The sequence below is a fragment of the Eurosta solidaginis genome, chromosome 5 (assembly GCF_040869045.1).
Source record: "Eurosta solidaginis isolate ZX-2024a chromosome 5, ASM4086904v1, whole genome shotgun sequence".
Classification (NCBI taxonomy): domain Eukaryota; kingdom Metazoa; phylum Arthropoda; class Insecta; order Diptera; family Tephritidae; genus Eurosta; species Eurosta solidaginis.
In genome coordinates this window covers 147,315,711-147,336,811 of record NC_090323.1, presented here as the reverse complement: position 1 = coordinate 147,336,811, position 21,101 = coordinate 147,315,711, and the positions used below count along the sequence as shown (strand labels likewise).

The window sequence follows — 21,101 nt, the reverse complement described above, 5'->3', positions numbered from 1 at the left end:
TACAAGTGAAGTTTATATAAGCGCGTTAAGAGGACTTTGCTAGTTCATCAGCCGGTATGCACAATAGCTAGCTAATTTTGAAATTTAGATTTAAAGTTGGTTTGTTGTGTTCCAAATTTGTTAAATATATTTCATTTTGTACTCAAGTTATCGTGTTAACGAACAAACGGGCGGATGTGGGATGAAGGGAAAATTATTTAAATCATAAAGGCATACTCAGGAAACTTTCAAATTTCAAAGTAACGTATGAAACTGTTTATCAAGCATAACAACCTAACCAACCAGCTAAGCACAGCACCATATTTAATTACAGCCAACTTCATGCCTCACACATATTCATATATATGCACGCGCACTACAATCGGAAAACATAACAGAATCACCACTGACAGCGCCAAACACAACGGTATACACACACACATACAACGCAATAGCCCCAATGATAAGTCATATAAGGTTGGTAATGCAGTTTGCGATGTTGGCAATATTGTTACCATATTGGAGCTGTCATTTTGACGCAGTGCTAGTGTAGTACCCCATCGAAAAACGAAGTGTTCTGTGAATTGCAAAGCATAAGACGTATTAAATCTACAGAAAATATAAAAATACATAAGAAATAAAGCAAATACGATAAGCAAATACCAAGTGAAAAGCAAAAACATGAAACGATGGAAAATAATACAAAAGCAATTAGTTAAGAAATTCTAATTTGCCAAAGCCAAATATCATAAGAATTGAATTATTGAAAAAAAAGCAGCAGCAGCGCAGAGTTCTGGCTAGCAGCGAGCAGTTTAGAAGTGCCTAGATGGAGGTAATTCGTTGAAAATGAAGTCGGTAGTGCAAAAGATGAGGGGACGAAGTATAGTGAAGAGAAGTGAATAGAAAACGAAAAAAAACCAAAGTGAAACTGATTTCTTAATTTATTTTTTAGTTTATTCATATTTACTAATTAAAATCTACCAAAACCAATTTGACGTATCCGACGATGTGTCTTGAGAGAAAAATAATTTTGCTAGCGGTAGCGGAATGCGAAAATCATATTGTTTTGGGGGCTCGCGACTAAGAAATAGCAACAAGAACAACAACAACGAATAGCTGCAGTGGTCGCCAGTACTATATATATACATACTATACCTATGTGTACATGTGTGTACATATTTATGTATGTATTTTTGTATATATAGAATTAGGTGGCAGGCGTAGCAGAGGCAGCAGAGTGAAGCTGCCTAAGAAAAAACAGAAAAAGCAATAGAAAAGGAAGAAGCAGCACATATCCGCAGTGTCAGAAGCAGAATCAGAATACGACAGACATTTTTCTGTTCGAGCTAAAGAAAAAGTGATGGGCAGTGCTGTGCACACACCTATTCACATACCTAGACTTGCATGTATGGATATATAAACACGTATGTATGTATACATGCGAGAAGTGCAACAACAAATGCATGGCATAGTCGACTTTATGAAAGCAACAAAAAACTTCAGCTAGTAGCAAGTAGCTGCTTCAAATGAAGCATAAATTGTTGACACAGGCCATGTAGTCGCTAAAGCCGTTGGCCAAAAAACAAGACGAGGCGAATGTAGTCGAAAAAATACCAAAAGCAGCGCATACATATATATGTATGAATTTACTTACAGGGTGCTCCATTCAAGCACTTAATGAGCAGTATTCTTACTTATCATACCGTAGTTCTAAATTCAAAATAAGCGACATTCATTATCAAAGGGCCCTTTTGGATGTAGCAGCTACCGTACGCCAAAACACTTCTTGCTTTCCTCTTACCCAATAGTGCAACAGTAATTGTAGAACCAATCTAACAGACAATGTCCTGTGAGAACCCTTACCTGAGACGCTATCTCCCAGCCTAATAAGAGTAAAATATGTCATTGTGCGTCCCTTATCGTAGGAAGACCAAGAGAGAGTACACGGAGGTGTGTGGCACTCCAGGTGTCGCGGTTAAGTTTTTAGTGTAAGGTTTTCCGACTACCCTAGCGTGGCCTCCCTGCATATCACAGATAACCATGGAACCATTGATGAGCGACTACCAACCAATCTTGGAAATCCTCAGATAGATTTCCGAGTCTCAGCTTCGATGAAATGCTCATACCCTGAATAGCTTCGATCGCTCCGTAACTGTCGAAAACATTGTCAAGAACGAGGGGCTCAGTAAAAGCCATGAATCAGCGTCTGCAGATGCAATCTTTACTGCAATTCTGATAGAGATTTGTTTGTCTAGTAATCAGATATAATATAGTGGATTATCGGAGATAGCAGTATTAGATCAGATGACCTGTGGAATATTTGAAAATACTTACAATTCAATATTTTTTTATGTTTCATAAAACTAAATCTAGAAACAACTCATCTTTGGGGATGTCGATATTAAATTAGTTGATTGCGCTGAACACTAGATATAGGTAATATTATTGTTTTATTTTCTAACATTGCTGAAGCATAGAACTCTTTCCTCGAATTCGCAACGAATGAAAATTATAAACCTATAAATTGCATCCCATTCAAAATAGACCTCTAAATGAAGCTCCCATTATAACTGCAATTGTGATTATGTGACTTTGTGTATGTATGTGTCTAAAGTTGTGCGTTTGCTTCTGTGTCGTTCTATATAAACAGCAAAAAATAGTGGGCCGATCATAACACCGTTTAACAGTTAGGCGTACTGTTGTTCCACAGACCAAATATTGTAAGGTGCTTTGCTAGGTGTGTCATTTAGTGCGTATGTTCGTCCGTCTGTATACTTTTTCTGCACGAAGTGAAAGCATAAAGGCAGATACCTCGATATGATGTATTTAAACGGCCTGCCGATCACTCTGCTCGGCACTTAAGTTTACTATTCTGTCAGTAGCACTTATGTCGATTTCTATGGATTAGGGTGTGGAATTCCTTCAGTATTCATTGCAAACAATTCCTGAAAAGCTGGTGTTTCAAAATCTCTCATACCTATCAAATATGAACTACAACTACACCACTATGGACAGATCTATAAAGTATTCATTCTCGAAAAAATCTCATTACCTGCCACGATTTGATATGAAATGCCTCCGATATATAGCTATTTATTATAAAAGTATACTAGATTTCCTGATGAATCTGCAAAATATTACCAAAACGCGTAGGAAAACAGTAAATTGCGAGCTTTGAGTTGGAGTTTGAAATCGAACCTTTTCGAAGACTTGATCTAAATTGGTTTCGCTATACAATCGCCTAAGTTTAGAACTCTAAAATCTTCTTTTTTTGGTTTAATTTAATTTAAACTTTTCAAACACACGTTTTTTTAAACGTTCAAATTCTAAACTGAAAAATGCTCCTAAAAGTTGAAATAAAAATGAATTGAAATTTAACATAAAACTGTTGTTGATTCTTTAAATTTGTACTCAAAATATTTCTCAGAGTTCTAAATAAAGTTTTGGAAATTTTCGTGAAGGTTTGTAAAACCCTTCCGATTTTTCCGAACACTTCCGAATTTTTTTTTATAATATTTATTTAAGTTATGTACACAAAAAGTTTCTACGATTCTAAATAAAAATTTAAAAGTTTTTGCAAACACTTATAAGGACTTTTCGAATTTTTTCGAAATTTTTTAAAAAATTTTTTACAAAATTCGCTCGAGCTTTGTACTCGAAAATTTTTCTGAAACTCCAAATAAAAATAGCAAAATTTTCAAAAAAGCTACCAAAACTTGCCGCATATTCTAATTTTTTCTAAACTGTTTTCGAAGTTGGTTGCATTATACATTTACATATGTGTGTATTAAAAGTAATTCAAAAATTTAAAAAAAAACCCGTTTTCGAAATTGGTTTTTTTTGCAGTTTTTTTTAGATATTAATAAACTTACCCTAAAATCCAAATTATACAATTCATTTAAGTTTTGTACTAAAATATATTCTAAAACTGTAAAAATACATTTTAAAAACTATTCGAGTTCGAATTTTCAAATTTTTCGAAACTATGGGAAAAAGCTGATAAAATAGAGTTTCAATTTTCGAACAAAAGCGGAAAATATTTAATAAAATTTCCAATTAATTTTTGCTGCTAAATTTTTAGTCCCAACTTTATATCGGTTAGTCTGTCAGTTTCCTTGAAAGCCGGTATTGATATTTCAGCTTGCCTTTGGGGTCGTCTTTTGTTGGAATTGTTATGCCAACAGCACTCCCAACAAAAATGTGGAAAGTATTGCTGGGTGTATGCGTGTTACTCGCACTGTAAGAATCTCCCTGATGGGCTACGCTAGTTGTATTTGTAAACCGCTGCGTTCTGTTATTTTTATAAATAACGCAATAGCAACATCAACCGTAACTACAACAACAACAGCGCACAGAAAAATTGTGTTCCTAAAGTATTCTTATTTAGCTTTATTTATTTTTTTTTTTTCTTAATTTTTATTTGGTTCAAACGCCTCTATATCCGCCACTGTTGCTACAATCTACATATAGTACTGCCCGCGTTGTTGTTATTTTTGTTGAAAATATTTCAAAATGCAGAATTATAACGCAACGAAATAAGCAGCGAGCCATTAGCGATTCTCTACTGAACGAACGAGCACATTGAACGAATGAACGACTGATTCGGCGACGACGACGGCGACGTTAACGAATTTGTTTGCATGCGTTGGCTGCAGCGCCTTTCATGATAGCGGCGCTAAAAAAATGTTAAAAAAATTAAACAACGTTTAATAATAACAAATAAAATGAGAAAAAAACTTAATAGTGCAGTGTATTCTACTTCTTTGGACTGTTAATCGTTGCAGTACGAACAAAGAAACGCATCATGGCTGTTATTAGTTGCGTAGAGCCGACAGCAGAAGCATCGTTGTCATCAGCAGCAACAGCAAATTTAGCGGCAGAAGGAGGTCAAAGGAGCTTTTTAAACGCGAAAATAGCTCGTCGAAATAAAGCGCAATAAAATACTTAAGAAATAAGAAAGTGGAAATAAATAAATTAAAATTAGAAGTGATTTATAAGTGTGAAATATACTTACATAGATACACATACATAAACATATTTTGTGTGAGCGCAATCAATTTTGCTATAATTAAGTGTTAGTCAGTGCTCCAGTCAGGTGCAAAGTAACAAGTGAAAAGCAAATAGATGAAAAGGCAAATAAATAAATGAAAAAAATATAAATAGAGAAACGCAATAAGAAGAGCGAAGACTACAATTGTTGTTATTACAAGTAATCTGGTAAACAAAGCAGTGTATGTAGTGAAATACAAAAAAAAACTACATAAATAGAAAACACAGTAGTTAACACAGAAACAGAAAAGAAATGCGCAAAAACAAATACGAAGGGCAACGAAACACAACGAAAAATCAAATACAAGTGGAAAAGGTAAAGCGCGAGAAATATTTCAAGCTGTTTAAATATGCAATACTAACCACTCGGCGATACAAAAAAATACGCGCACATACCTACACACATACACAAATTTTGTATGTGAATAAGATTTACAAAAGAAATGCCAACATTATAAAAAGATTAAGAATTAATTACAAAACAAGTGGAAATAAAAGATATAAGCAGCTGAGATGATTGCACAACATAAATATGAAAAAGCTCGCATTCGGCAATTAAGAAGTTTCGAAATAAAGAAAAAATATTGATTTGGGGAAGCATTTTAAAAATATGAAATTCTTCCATATAACTGAGGTTAGGTTAGTTTGAATTGGCCGGTTCGTGAGCACCTCTCATAGTTAGAATTAGTACGTAGTGTTGCCAGAAGTTTGTTCAAGGACCAAATTTAAGAGCTCCTATAAAAAAACCAGCACCGTTCTCTTGGCAAATACTAAAAGCTTTCTAGAACCTATGCCACTTACTTCTTCTAGATCCGCCATCCATATCACTCCTAATAGCTGGAGTCTTCGCCTGGGGCAAGCGCAGGGTGCGATCACAAAACGATCGTTTTCTCCTCCTACTCGCACTTTATATATCTGCTGTCACTTAGCAGGCCTAATTTGAGGGCAGTGAACGCAAAACAAAACGAATAAAGAGTCTACAGTCCTCTCCTATAATTAAAGGAGTTCCTTTGTTAGTCCAAGCAGCCCCGCGCTAGGGTCCACGCCTTTCCCACTTGCTCCATTATGTACTTTTCTCCCCTTCTCTCAATCTGGCGACTGTGCCTCTTTTAGCTAATTTATTCGCTTTTTCGTTCCCATCTGTTCTAGAGATGTATTTTTCTGATTATCCCGATTCTTTTCGGAGATTATTTACACTATAACACATTTATTCTCTTAATTACTGCTTGGCTGTCAATATAAAAATTTACGCGGCTGCAGTCTAAGCTATTTTCTTCCAGTGTTTCTACTGCTTTGATAACGGTTACCACTTCCTCGGGAAAACGCTACTGTAATCTGGCAGCACAGTATACCGCAGACCCCACTCCTTCTCCTACTTTGGAACTGTCGGTGTGTTCGTGTATCGCCTCGTCCGCCAGGCGCAGATAGGGAATCAGGTAATCTGTTTTTGCTGTAATTGACAACGCCATAATATGGGCTGCGCTTAAGCTGCCTCGAGGGGCTGAGCTACGTTGCAGTTCTTAACGCTATGTTCATTGCCATCAGGTCTACAGGTGGAATGTGCAGAATGACATACAATGCAGCCGTCAGGTTTGTTTTAAGGCCTCCCGTAATGCTAACCATTGATAGCCTGCACACCCCCCATAAATTTTTGAGTTAGGCTCTTTTTTTGTGTGGCTGTTCATCAAACAAGGACTCCATAGTATAGGATATGTTTTAAAATCGCTGTAAATACCCATTGAGAGAAGGAGGACGCTAAACCGCACATATCCGGCAGCATTACTTTACATATAGTTACATAAAGTACCGTCGGGGCCTTATTCACTCACTCCTCCACGTTGAGCTTCCACGACAGCTTGCTGTGTAGAATGATTCCTAGATATTTTGTGCAAGGTTTCTTCAGCCGGGTCACCCCACTTAACTTATGCCCGGTCCAATTTATGACCTTGTACCTCATAGTAAACAAGACCATATCTGTCTTCTCTGCGTTGGCTGTTAACCTGGCATAAGTTGTTCAGGTCTTTATATCCCGCAGCGCCCGATCCATAAAAGTGCTAATTGTTGGAATGTACTTTCCACTTGTGACAATTGCAACGTAATCTGCGTAAGTCGTTAGTGTGAGGAGTCCTTCATCAAACCGCCTGAGCAGTTATTTGATGGTCAGCGTCCACAGCAGAGGTGATAACACCCCGCCCTGTGATGTACACCTATCCACTAATCTCGTAGCCTCATTCAGCCGATCCATCTGATTAAGGCTGGATGTACTTCAATTTGGTTACTACCATCCCTGATCGTCCATTTGGAGACATTCTTGAAATCCCGGGCAATTTCTAAAAAGACTCCTAAAGCATATTCCTTAAATTCCAAGGCTTTCTCTATGTTCATAACTACTCTACGCAATCAGTATCAGTTTTTCTCCACGTTGGATCCTTTGCGTGCCTCTAAAAAGTTCCGAGCAGAAATGATATTATTCTAATGGGTCTATAGTCTTTGGGATAATAAGACCGACTTTGGTAGGAAAGCTACACAGGCAGTTCTCCAAGAGTGCGGTACATGATTCAGTCTTATGCACCCATCGAATTTTATTTTAAGCCATTCAACGACCGTCCTGTTTGAAATTTGTTGCATAACTGGGAATACACCATCTCGCCACGGCGATCTAAACTTGGAGAAAGTTTTCACAGCCCATTCGATCTTGGTATCGCTCACCAAGCCTGGCAATAACCCGCTACGTGATCGGAGAGTCTGCTGGATTTTTCTGAATCTTGAAAAGAACCTCTTGGGACTCCTCACTATTGCGTGACCATTCTTCGTTCTCTTTTTTTATTAGTCCCTGGACTATGTTTCCACTTGCTAGGACTTTCCTCAACCATGCTGTTTCGCTGGAGCATTCGACGTCCGCAAAAGAAAATTTTTCATGACACTCTTTTCACTCTGGAAATTTCACGCTTCTAGATCCTCAACAGATCCCTATACTCGTTCCGGAACTCTTCGCTTTCCGTGACCTTTGCTATCTTTAACGTTTCTTTAACTGCCTTCTAAAGCTCATTGCTCATTTTTGTTTAGCATTCAGTTGCGCCTTTTATTAGTCCCGGTTTCGGTTTTCCTTACTTTTTTCTGAAAGTTTTCTACTTCACTCTTATAACGATTTTATTCTTCGGTTTTATGGAGTCTAGTTTCAAGTCCCCTTTTTAGCTATAAAATTATTATTTTTTTGTTTCTTTTTCAAGAATAAATAAGAGTACAGACTTACTCAAACAGAAACAGAAAATAAAATAAGAACTAAACCGAAATTTTGTTGAGCAAAAAAAAGCTGATACTAAACCTACAAAACCCCGAAACAGGAATGAAACTGAAATAATTTGGAGGAATTTAGCGACTACAGCAATTAATTTGTAGTACGAAACCAAAGTTGTAACGAAAGCTAAGCAAAAATAAAAGCGTAAACACTTTGAAAACCCGAAACAGGAAGGAAACAAAAACTCAAATCTTAAAATGAAGAAAAACCAAAGGGGAAATTAAGACTTAAACAGAATACCTTAAAAATTTTCGAGCAAAAATTTAATCCGAAATATTTTTGGGGAAAGAACGTAAAACTGAGATTGACCAAAACCGAAACCTAATTCTTATCGAGAACATTCTCGAATAAAGAAAACTGAAACAGGAAAATATTGTAAAGGTCAAGGCAAAACTGAACCTGGAACAAATCTAAAAAAGCGCCCGAAAGCGAATATTGTTGACGGATGGAATCAAAACAGAAAGACATGAACATCGCAAGCCGATTCGAGCACTTTGGTACAGTTCGCGTTCACGGGCCCCCCTAAAAAATAAACTCAATCCAGTAAAAAATAACATAACATACATACATTTTTCAATTCACATTTTCAGTTTTATTTCATATAAAATAAGATTTACTGGAGCACTTACATAAATGAAATGTTAGATTTCATTGTTTGATTGCTTACATTAACTTTTTCTAAATACATATGTACATTTTAAGAGCTTGAATCAGTCATGGAAAACCTTCCGTGCTTTTTGGTCTGCGTATATGGAAATTACCGATTCAAAACTAATACTGCGAGCAAGGCTGGACTCCAACGCCAATGTTCCAAGGCATGTCAAGCGATTGTGGCTCATAGTAGAACGTAAAAAATTTTTCAAGCGAGAAAATAGACTAAAAGAACGCTCCCCTTCAGCCACACTGACTGGAAGTGTGCAAAATATTCTTAATGCTATGCAGATGTTAGGAAATAATACTTCCATCTTCAATTCATGAAATTTGTTCAGAAGTTGAAATGGTGGCAGCGAATCACATCCCAAATTTGCTAAGTGGATGGCTTTGAGATGAATGATTTCATCTATCAGATCCGTAAAAATATCGATGCCATAAATCGTGCAGAATGCCGCTGTCTTTTCTCTGAGCTCTTCTCCCGTCAGATCCTGATACGTAGAACGTAAAAACTTGCTGTTTGAATTGAGTTTCGGAATCACACTCAGGTGATTCGCCAGGTAATTCATCGAACTGGCGCTTTCTTATTTTCCTTCTCTTCTCTGCGAAGGTATTCACAACTCCCATACTCCTTGCCAGAACCTTACATTCTTGAAGTATGATCGACCATTGATCCCTGAACTTCTTCAACTCATCAATGACCTATGTAAGCTTATCCACGGCATACTCATATGTTTGCACAAATTAACGCTCTGGTATAATATCAGCCTGTAGTTAAAAAGCAATACTACCAAACCGAAATAAAATCCTAGTTAGAGCACTGTCAATACTGCTTTACCTTACCGGGCCCCCAAAACCCTTCCGGGAACCAGGACAATTGCCCTGGCGCCCCCCCTCTCCGCGGCCCTGGCTATAAGAAGAGTCGCCCGTAGCCGTCTTCCTTCCTCGTCACGCTCTCGCACATCAATCGGACGAAAAGAAATTTGTTGCCGGCAATTTGTATCCAAAATGGCAATAATTAGAACAAGAATAATTGTGCTAAATCGAATCAAAGCCGCCATAAACGACGCACAATATTTCGACTGTATGGAGGCAGATGAACAAAATTCAAAATAGTTATTGTTGTGCTCTAATAGTAACAAAATCTGTAAAATACAAAAGTTTGAACTATTTTAAAATATAAATCAATGCGCGTGTGTTTATTAGGGTGGGCCAAAAAAACAGTTTTTGTTTGTTTTGGAATATTCAAATTTTGTTTAGGACATCAAAATTCGCAATGCTCTCTTTTAGTTTTTATACTCAGTTGAGCAGAGCTCACAGAGTATATTAAGTTTGATTGGATAACGGTTGGTTGTACATATATAAAGGAATCGAGATAGATATAGACTTCCATATATCAAAATAATCAGGATCGAAAAAAAATTTGATTGAGCCATGTCCGTCCGTCCGTCCGTCCGGCCGTCCGTTAACACGATAACTTGAGTAAATTTTGAGGTATCTTGATGAAATTTGGTATGTAGGTTCCTGAGCACTCATCTCAGATCGCTATTTAAAATGAACGATATCGGACTATAACCACGCCCACTTTTTCGATATCGAAAATTTCGAAAAACCGAAAAAGTGCGATAATTCATTACAAAAGACAGATAAAGCGACGAAACTTGGTAGATGGGTTGACGTTATGACGCAGAATAGAAAACTAGTAAGATTTTGGACAATGGGCGTGGCACCGCCCACTTTTACAAGAAGGTAATTTAAAAGTTTTGCAAGCTGTAATTTGGCAGTCGTTGAAGATATCATGATGAAATTTGGCAGGAACGTTACTACTATTACTCTATATGTGCTAAATAAAAATTAGCAAAATTGGATGAAGAACACGCCCACTTTTAAAAAAAAAATTTTTTTAAATTCAAATTTTAACAAAAAATTTAATATCTTTACTGTATATAAGTAAATTAAGTCAAAATTCAACTCCAGTAATGATATGATGCAACAAAATACAAAAATAAAAGAAAATTTCAAAATGGGCGTGGCTCCGCCCATTTTCATTTAGTTTGTCTAGAATACTTTTATTGCCATAAGTCGAACAAAAATTTACCAATCCTTCTCAAATTTGGTAGGAGCATAGATTCTATGACGGTAACTGTTCTCTGTGAAAATGTGCGAAATCGGTGGAAGCCACGCCCAGTTTTTATACACAGTCCACCGTCTGTCCTTCCGCTCGGCCGTTAACACAATAACTTGAGCAAAATCCGATATATCTTTACTAAACTTAGCCCACGTACTTACCTGAACTCACTTTTTCTTGGTATAAAAAATGGGCGAAATCTGACCATAACCACGCCCACTTTATCGATATCGAAAATTACGAAAAATGAAAATAATGCAATAATTCTATACCAAATACGAAAAAAGGGATGAAACATGGTAACTGGATTGGTTTATTTACGCAAAATATAACTTTGGAAAAAACTTTGTAAAATGGGTGTGACACCTACCATATTAAGTAGAAGAAAATGAAAAAGTTCTACAAGGCGAAATCAACAGCCCTTGGAATCTTGGCAGGAATACTGTTAGTGGTATTGCATATATAAATAAATTAGCAGTACCCGTCAGATGATTTTCTGGATCACCTGGTCCACATTTTGGTCGATATCGCGAGAACGCCTTCACATATACATCTAAGGGCTTTTAAAACCCTCATTAATACCTTTAATTTGATATCCATATCGTACAAACACATACCAGAGTCACCCCTGTCCCACCCTAATGGCGATATCTCGTAAAGGCGTCCACCTATAGACCTAATGCCCACTCCCTCATAAAATGCTCAGTAACACCTTTCGTTTGATACCCATATCGTACAAACATTCTAGAGTCACCCCTGGCCCACCCTAATGTCGATATTTCGAAAAGGCGTCCACCTATAGACCTAGTGTCCACTCCCTCTTAAAATGCTCAGTAACACCTTTCGTTTGATACCCATATCGTACAAACATTCTAGAGTCACCCCTGGCCCACCCTAATGGCGATATCTCGAAAAGGCGTCCACCTATAGACCTAATGCCCACTCCCTCTTAAAATGCTCAGTAACACCTTTCGTTTGATACCCATATCGTACAAACATTCTAGAGTCACACCTGGCCCACCCTAATGGCGATATTTCGAAAAGGCGTCCACCTATAGAACTATGGATTACTCCCTTTTAAAATACTCATTACCACCTTTCATTTGATACCCATATCGTACAAACACATTCTAGAGTCACCCTGGCCCACCCTAATGGCGATATCTCGAAAAGGCGTCCACCTATAGACCTAATGTCCACTCCCTCTTAAAATGCTCAGTAACACCTTTCGTTTGATACCCATATCGTACAAACATTCTAGAGTCACCCCTGGCCCACCCTAATGGCGATATCTCGAAAAGGCGTCCACCTATAGACCTAATGTCCACTCCCTCTTAAAATGCTCAGTAACACCTTTCGTTTGATACCCATATCGTACAATTATTCTAGAGTCACCCCTGTCCCACCCTAATGGCGATATCTCGAAAAGGCGTCCACCTATAGACCTAATGCCCACTCCCTCTTAAAATGCTCAGTAACACCTTTCGTTTGATACCCATATCGTACAAACATTCTAGAGTCACCCCTGGCGCGCCCTAATGGCGATATCTCGAAAGGGCGTCCACCTATAGACCTAAGGATTACTCCCTTTTAAAATACTCCTTACCACCTTTGATTTGATACCCATATCGTACAAACACATTCTAGAGTCACCCCTGGCCCACCCTAATGGCGATATCTCGAAAAGGCGTCCACCTATAGACCTAATGCCCACTCCCTCTTAAAATGCTCAGTAACACCTTTCGTTTGATACCCATATCGTACAAACATTCTAGAGTCACCCTTGGTCCACCTTTATGGCGATATCTCGAAAAGGCGTCCACCTATAGAACTAAGGATTACTCCCTTTTAAAATACTCCTTACCACCTTTCATTTGATACCCATATCGTACAAACACATTCTAGAGTCACCCCTGGCCCACCCTAATGGCGATATCTCGAAAAGGCGTCCACCTATAGACCTAATGTCCACTCCCTCTTAAAATGCTCAGTAACACCTTTCGTTTGATACCCATATCGTACAAACATTCTAGAGTCACCCCTGGCGCGCCCTAATGGCGATATCTCGAAAGGGCGTCCACCTATAGACCTAATGCCCACTCCCTCTTAAAATGCTCAGTAACACCTTTCGTTTGATGCACATATCGTACAAACACATTCTAGAGTCACCCCTGGCCCACCCTAATGACGATATCTCGAAAAGGCGTCCACCTATAGACCTCATGCCCACTCCCTCTTAAAATGCTCAGTAACACCTTTCGTTTGATACCCATACCGTACAAACATTCTAGAGTCACCCCTGGCCCACCCTAATGGCGATATCTCGAAAAGGCGTCCACCTATAGACCTAATGCCCACTCCCTCTTAAAATGCTCAGTAACACCTTTCATTTGATTCCCATATCGTACAAACACATTCTAGAGACACCCCTGGTCCACCTTTATGGCGATATCTCGAAACGGCGTCCACCTATGGAACTAAGGATCAATCCTTTTCAAAATACTCATTAACAGCTTTCATTTGATACCCATATCGTACAAACATATTCTAGAGTCACCCCTGGTCCACCTTTATGGCGATTTCTCGAAAAGGCGTTCACCTATAGAACTAAAGCCCATTCCCTTTTAAAATACTCATTACCACCTTTCATTTGATACCCATATCGTACAAACAAATTCTAGAGTCAGCCCTGATCCACCTTTATGGCGATATCCCTAAATGGCGTTCATCCATAGAACTATGGCCTACTCTCTCTTAAAATACTCTTTAATACCTTTCATTTGATACACATGTTATACAACCACATTCCAGGGTTACCCCAGATTGATTTTCCTTATTTTGTTTCCATAGCTCTCAACTGAGTATGTTATGTTCGGTTACACCCGAACTTAGCCTTCCTTACTTGTTTATTTTATCTTTAGGATGGGCCATTGTTGGAAAAATTCTTTTAGTGAAATTACACAATATGAAATTGAAAATCGACAAATTTAGAAAATTTGAAATTGCATAAATTTGCATAGTCTGCGCTATGATCGAAACTAGATTAAATTCCGCACTCACTTATTATTTTTTTTTTGTTAATAAACCAAAAAAAAATTACGATTCCACATATTTTTTTCAAGAAAAACTGAATAAAAACACAATATAAGTGATAAATATCTTTAACTAAATTATCCATGACTTGAAGTGTATAGAGTCAGTTGAAAAAATATTGATTTATATTTAAAATAGTTTAGTCAATATTACCCGATTTCACAAATTTTCCTACAAATACTGTTTGCCGTAGAACGGTAGCAGCAACGTGAATGAAATTTTGAATACCCAACCTTTAGTTATTCCTCTCTAACATAAACAGGTTCTGGTTTAAATTTGTCACTTTTTTCCACATGTCTCCTTACATTCGAAACACTGTGCGACGTAAGGCAAAGAGAAAATTTTGCAAAATTTCGTAAAAACGAAAAAAACGCACAACATTGAAAATACCTAATAAAAACAAGAAATTGCGAGCAGTATCTCTCTGGAACACATTTTTCAACGAAGTTCCTTTAGATCCACGCGCATCTACTGGGTACTACGAATTAGCTCATTTTTGAGCACTTCACTGCATATTTTTTCTTGGATAACGACTGAAAGGTTTTTGGGGAACTTTTGTGAGTATGAACTATTAAGGACATTCAAGCTCTGGTATAACAGAACTTCAAATAGTCAGCTTAGAAAAGGATTGCGGTGGCGGTTAATTTAAAAAAAAGCAAAATCATTTATTCATTTCCCTATAACAAATACACTTTAGATGTAAAATTCTATTGTTATAAACTCCCTTTTCACAATGATATTCTATATTACATTCGCCTATGATCCCTTTAAAAACTTTATATATATATAAGTGGACGTGGGCCCTTAACCGATTTCGTAAATTTTTCCAGTCTACTTCTTTATGACAAGCGGCATCAGTTTACCAAACTTTGTGATGATAGCTGAAAAAAATGATTTTATAAGGAGTGAGCGGTCCCACGCCCCTTTTTGAAAATTAAAAAAAAATTTTTTTTGGGGTTAGTATTCGAATACTTTAATAGTGTAGTTATTTTTTTAATTTTTTTTTTTAATAGTGGGCGTGATTATCGTCCAATTCTGTTCACACAATTCTCACAATTCACTCAAGTTATCTTGTTCATAGACGGACGGACATGACTTAATGAGTTTCTTTTTTCACCCTGATTTTGATATAAGGAAATACCTTTTTATCTTGATTAGGTTATGCCGTTACAAGCTATCGCAAAGCTTAGCTACTTTTTTGGCTTTTTGGCGGTTATTACTCGATGTAGTGAATTGCGATTTAAAATAACACGATTAAACACAAAATTTATTTTGTAACAGCGTTCCTTCGAAATAAAAGAAAAAAATAGAAAACAGAATCGCATTAAATGCTGCGATTAGCTACAAATGATAACAACAAATAAGCGAACACGTCACGCGGAGTAACGCTAATCACGCAGAATTATAGCAAATAGAATACAAATAAATTATAAAAAAAAACAATAAGTGATCAAATAAGCAGTTTGAGCAGCAAAAAAACAAAAAACAAAAAAAAAAAACAAGTAAGGAAGGCTAAGTTCGGGTGTAACCGAACATTACATACTCAGTTGAGAGCTGTGGAGACAAAGTAAGGGAAAATTACCATGTTGTAAAAAGAACATAGGGTAACCCTGGAATGTGTTTGTATGACATGTGTATCAAATGGAAGGTATTAAAGAGTATTTTTAGAGGAAGTGGGCCATAGTTCTATAGATGGACGCCATTTAGGGATATCGCCATAAAGGTGGACCAGGCCTGACTCTAGAATTTGTTTGTACGATATGGGTATCAAATGAAAGGTATTAATGAGTATTTTAAAAGAGCGTGGGCCTAAGTTCTATAGATGGACGCCTTTTCGAGATATCGCCATAAAGATGGACCAGGGGTGACTCTAGAATTTGTTTGTACTATATTGGTATCAAATGAAAGGTGTTAATGAGTATTTTAAAAGGGAGTGGGCCTTAGTTTTAAAATCGCTGTAAATACCCATTGAGAGAAGGAGGACGCTAAACCGCACATATCCGGCAGCATTACTTTACATATAGTTACATAAAGTACCGTCGGGGCCTTATTCACTCACTCCTCCACGTTGAGCTTCCACGACAGCTTGCTGTGTAGAATGATTCCTAGATATTTTGTGCAAGGTTTCTTCAGCCGGGTCACCCCACTTAACTTATGCCCGGTCCAATTTATGACCTTGTACCTCATAGTAAACAAGACCATATCTGTCTTCTCTGCGTTGGCTGTTAACCTGGCATAAGTTGTTCAGGTCTTTATATCCCGCAGCGCCCGATCCATAAAAGTGCTAATTGTTGGAATGTACTTTCCACTTGTGACAATTGCAACGTAATCTGCGTAAGTCGTTAGTGTGAGGAGTCCTTCATCAAACCGCCTGAGCAGTTATTTGATGGTCAGCGTCCACAGCAGAGGTGATAACACCCCGCCCTGTGATGTACACCTATCCACTAATCTCGTAGCCTCATTCAGCCGATCCATCTGATTAAGGCTGGATGTACTTCAATTTGGTTACTACCATCCCTGATCGTCCATTTGGAGACATTCTTGAAATCCCGGGCAATTTCTAAAAAGACTCCTAAAGCATATTCCTTAAATTCCAAGGCTTTCTCTATGTTCATAACTACTCTACGCAATCAGTATCAGTTTTTCTCCACGTTGGATCCTTTGCGTGCCTCTAAAAAGTTCCGAGCAGAAATGATATTATTCTAATGGGTCTATAGTCTTTGGGATAATAAGACCGACTTTGGTAGGAAAGCTACACAGGCAGTTCTCCAAGAGTGCGGTACATGATTCAGTCTTATGCACCCATCGAATTTTATTTTAAGCCATTCAACGACCGTCCTGTTTGAAATTTGTTGCATAACTGGGAATACACCATCTCGCCACGGCGATCTAAACTTGGAGAAAGTTTTCACAGCCCATTCGATCTTGGTATCGCTCACCAAGCCCGGCAATAACCCGCTACGTGATCGGAGAGTCTGCTGGATTTTTCTGAATCTTGAAAAGAACCTCTTGGGACTCCTCACTATTGCGTGACCATTCTTCGTTCTCTTTTTTTATTAGTCCCTGGACTATGTTTCCACTTGCTAGGACTTTCCTCAACCATGCTGTTTCGCTGGAGCATTCGACGTCCGCAAAAGAAAATTTTTCATGACACTCTTTTCACTCTGGAAATTTCACGCTTCTAGATCCTCAACAGATCCCTATACTCGTTCCGGAACTCTTCGCTTTCCGTGACCTTTGCTATCTTTAACGTTTCTTTAACTGCCTTCTAAAGCTCATTGCTCATTTTTGTTTAGCATTCAGTTGCGCCTTTTATTAGTCCCGGTTTCGGTTTTCCTTACTTTTTTCTGAAAGTTTTCTACTTCACTCTTATAACGATTTTATTCTTCGGTTTTATGGAGTCTAGTTTCAAGTCCCCTTTTTAGCTATAAAATTATTATTTTTTTGTTTCTTTTTCAAGAATAAATAAGAGTACAGACTTACTCAAACAGAAACAGAAAATAAAATAAGAACTAAACCGAAATTTTGTTGAGCAAAAAAAAGCTGATACTAAACCTACAAAACCCCGAAACAGGAATGAAACTGAAATAATTTGGAGGAATTTAGCGACTACAGCAATTAATTTGTAGTACGAAACCAAAGTTGTAACGAAAGCTAAGCAAAAATAAAAGCGTAAACACTTTGAAAACCCGAAACAGGAAGGAAACAAAAACTCAAATCTTAAAATGAAGAAAAACCAAAGGGGAAATTAAGACTTAAACAGAATACCTTAAAAATTTTCGAGCAAAAATTTAATCCGAAATATTTTTGGGGAAAGAACGTAAAACTGAGATTGACCAAAACCGAAACCTAATTCTTATCGAGAACATTCTCGAATAAAGAAAACTGAAACAGGAAAATATTGTAAAGGTCAAGGCAAAACTGAACCTGGAACAAATCTAAAAAAGCGCCCGAAAGCGAATATTGTTGACGGATGGAATCAAAACAGAAAGACATGAACATCGCAAGCCGATTCGAGCACTTTGGTACAGTTCGCGTTCACGGGCCCCCCTAAAAAATAAACTCAATCCAGTAAAAAATAACATAACATACATACATTTTTCAATTCACATTTTCAGTTTTATTTCATATAAAATAAGATTTACTGGAGCACTTACATAAATGAAATGTTAGATTTCATTGTTTGATTGCTTACATTAACTTTTTCTAAATACATATGTACATTTTAAGAGCTTGAATCAGTCATGGAAAACCTTCCGTGCTTTTTGGTCTGCGTATATGGAAATTACCGATTCAAAACTAATACTGCGAGCAAGGCTGGACTCCAACGCCAATGTTCCAAGGCATGTCAAGCGATTGTGGCTCATAGTAGAACGTAAAAAATTTTTCAAGCGAGAAAATAGACTAAAAGAACGCTCCCCTTCAGCCACACTGACTGGAAGTGTGCAAAATATTCTTAATGCTATGCAGATGTTAGGAAATAATACTTCCATCTTCAATTCATGAAATTTGTTCAGAAGTTGAAATGGTGGCAGCGAATCACATCCCAAATTTGCTAAGTGGATGGCTTTGAGATGAATGATTTCATCTATCAGATCCGTAAAAATATCGATGCCATAAATCGTGCAGAATGCCGCTGTCTTTTCTCTGAGCTCTTCTCCCGTCAGATCCTGATACGTAGAACGTAAAAACTTGCTGTTTGAATTGAGTTTCGGAATCACACTCAGGTGATTCGCCAGGTAATTCATCGAACTGGCGCTTTCTTATTTTCCTTCTCTTCTCTGCGAAGGTATTCACAACTCCCATACTCCTTGCCAGAACCTTACATTCTTGAAGTATGATCGACCATTGATCCCTGAACTTCTTCAACTCATCAATGAACTATGTAAGCTTATCCACGGCATACTCATATGTTTGCACAAATTAACGCTCTGGTATAATATCAGCCTGTAGTTAAAAAGCAATACTACCAAACCGAAATAAAATCCTAGTTAGAGCACTGTCAATACTGCTTTACCTTACCGGGCCCCCAAAACCCTTCCGGGAACCAGGACAATTGCCCTGGCGCCCCCCCTCTCCGCGGCCCTGGCTATAAGAAGAGTCGCCCGTAGCCGTCTTCCTTCCTCGTCACGCTCTCGCACATCAATCGGACGAAAAGAAATTTGTTGCCGGCAATTTGTATCCAAAATGGCAATAATTAGAACAAGAATAATTGTGCTAAATCGAATCAAAGCCGCCATAAACGACGCACAATATTTCGACTGTATGGAGGCAGATGAACAAAATTCAAAATAGTTATTGTTGTGCTCTAATAGTAACAAAATCTGTAAAATACAAAAGTTTGAACTATTTTAAAATATAAATCAATGCGCGTGTGTTTATTAGGGTGGGCCAAAAAAACAGTTTTTGTTTGTTTTGGAATATTCAAATTTTGTTTAGGACATCAAAATTCGCAATGCTCTCTTTTAGTTTTTATACTCAGTTGAGCAGAGCTCACAGAGTATATTAAGTTTGATTGGATAACGGTTGGTTGTACATATATAAAGGAATCGAGATAGATATAGACTTCCATATATCAAAATAATCAGGATCGAAAAAAAATTTGATTGAGCCATGTCCGTCCGTCCGTCCGTCCGTCCGTCCGTTAACACGATAACTTGAGTAAATTTTGAGGTATCTTGATGAAATTTGGTATGTAGGTTCCTGAGCACTCATCTCAGATCGCTATTTAAAATGAACGATATCGGACTATAACCACGCCCACTTTTTCGATATCGAAAATTTCGAAAAACCGAAAAAGTGCGATAATTCATTACAAAAGACAGATAAAGCGACGAAACTTGGTAGATGGGTTGACGTTATGACGCAGAATAGAAAACTAGTAAGATTTTGGACAATGGGCGTGGCACCGCCCACTTTTACAAGAAGGTAATTTAAAAGTTTTGCAAGCTGTAATTTGGCAGTCGTTGAAGATATCATGATGAAATTTGGCAGGAACGTTACTACTATTACTCTATATGTGCTAAATAAAAATTAGCAAAATTGGATGAAGAACACGCCCACTTTTAAAAAAAAAATTTTTTTAAATTCAAATTTTAACAAAAAATTTAATATCTTTACTGTATATAAGTAAATTAAGTCAAAATTCAACTCCAGTAATGATATGATGCAACAAAATACAAAAATAAAAGAAAATTTCAAAATGGGCGTGGCTCCGCCCATTTTCATTTAGTTTGTCTAGAATACTTTTATTGCCATAAGTCGAACAAAAATTTACCAATCCTTCTCAAATTTGGTAGGAGCATAGATTCTATGACGGTAACTGTTCTCTGTGAAAATGTGCGAAATCGGTGGAAGCCACGCCCAGTTTTTATACACAGTCCACCGTCTGTCCTTCCGCTCGGCCGTTAACACAATAACTTGAGCAAAATCCGATATATCTTTACTAAACTTAGCCCACGTACTTACCTGAACTCACTTTTTCTTGGTATAAAAAATGGGCGAAATCTGACCATAACCACGCCCACTTTATCGATATCGAAAATTACGAAAAATGAAAATAATGCAATAATTCTATACCAAATACGAAAAAAGGGATGAAACATGGTAACTGGATTGGTTTATTTACGCAAAATATAACTTTGGAAAAAACTTTGTAAAATGGGTGTGACACCTACCATATTAAGTAGAAGAAAATGAAAAAGTTCTACAAGGCGAAATCAACAGCCCTTGGAATCTTGGCAGGAATACTGTTAGTGGTATTGCATATATAAATAAATTAGCAGTACCCGTCAGATGATTTTCTGGATCACCTGGTCCACATTTTGGTCGATATCGCGAGAACGCCTTCACATATACATCTAAGGGCTTTTAAAACCCTCATTAATACCTTTAATTTGATAT

The 21,101-nt window shown here is 37.4% G+C and overlaps 1 protein-coding gene across 1 annotated transcript in view; it reads left to right on the top strand.

Annotated features, from left to right (window-relative positions):
* Positions 1-534: 534 nt before the first annotated feature.
* Positions 535-21,101, top strand: part of Crtc (CREB-regulated transcription coactivator) — a 68,675-nt gene continuing 48,108 nt past the window's right edge. The window contains exons 1-2 of the mRNA XM_067791138.1: positions 535-811; positions 4,498-5,344. The gene's annotated coding sequence lies outside the window, so the exon portion shown is untranslated. The remainder of the gene's footprint in view (positions 812-4,497; positions 5,345-21,101) is intronic.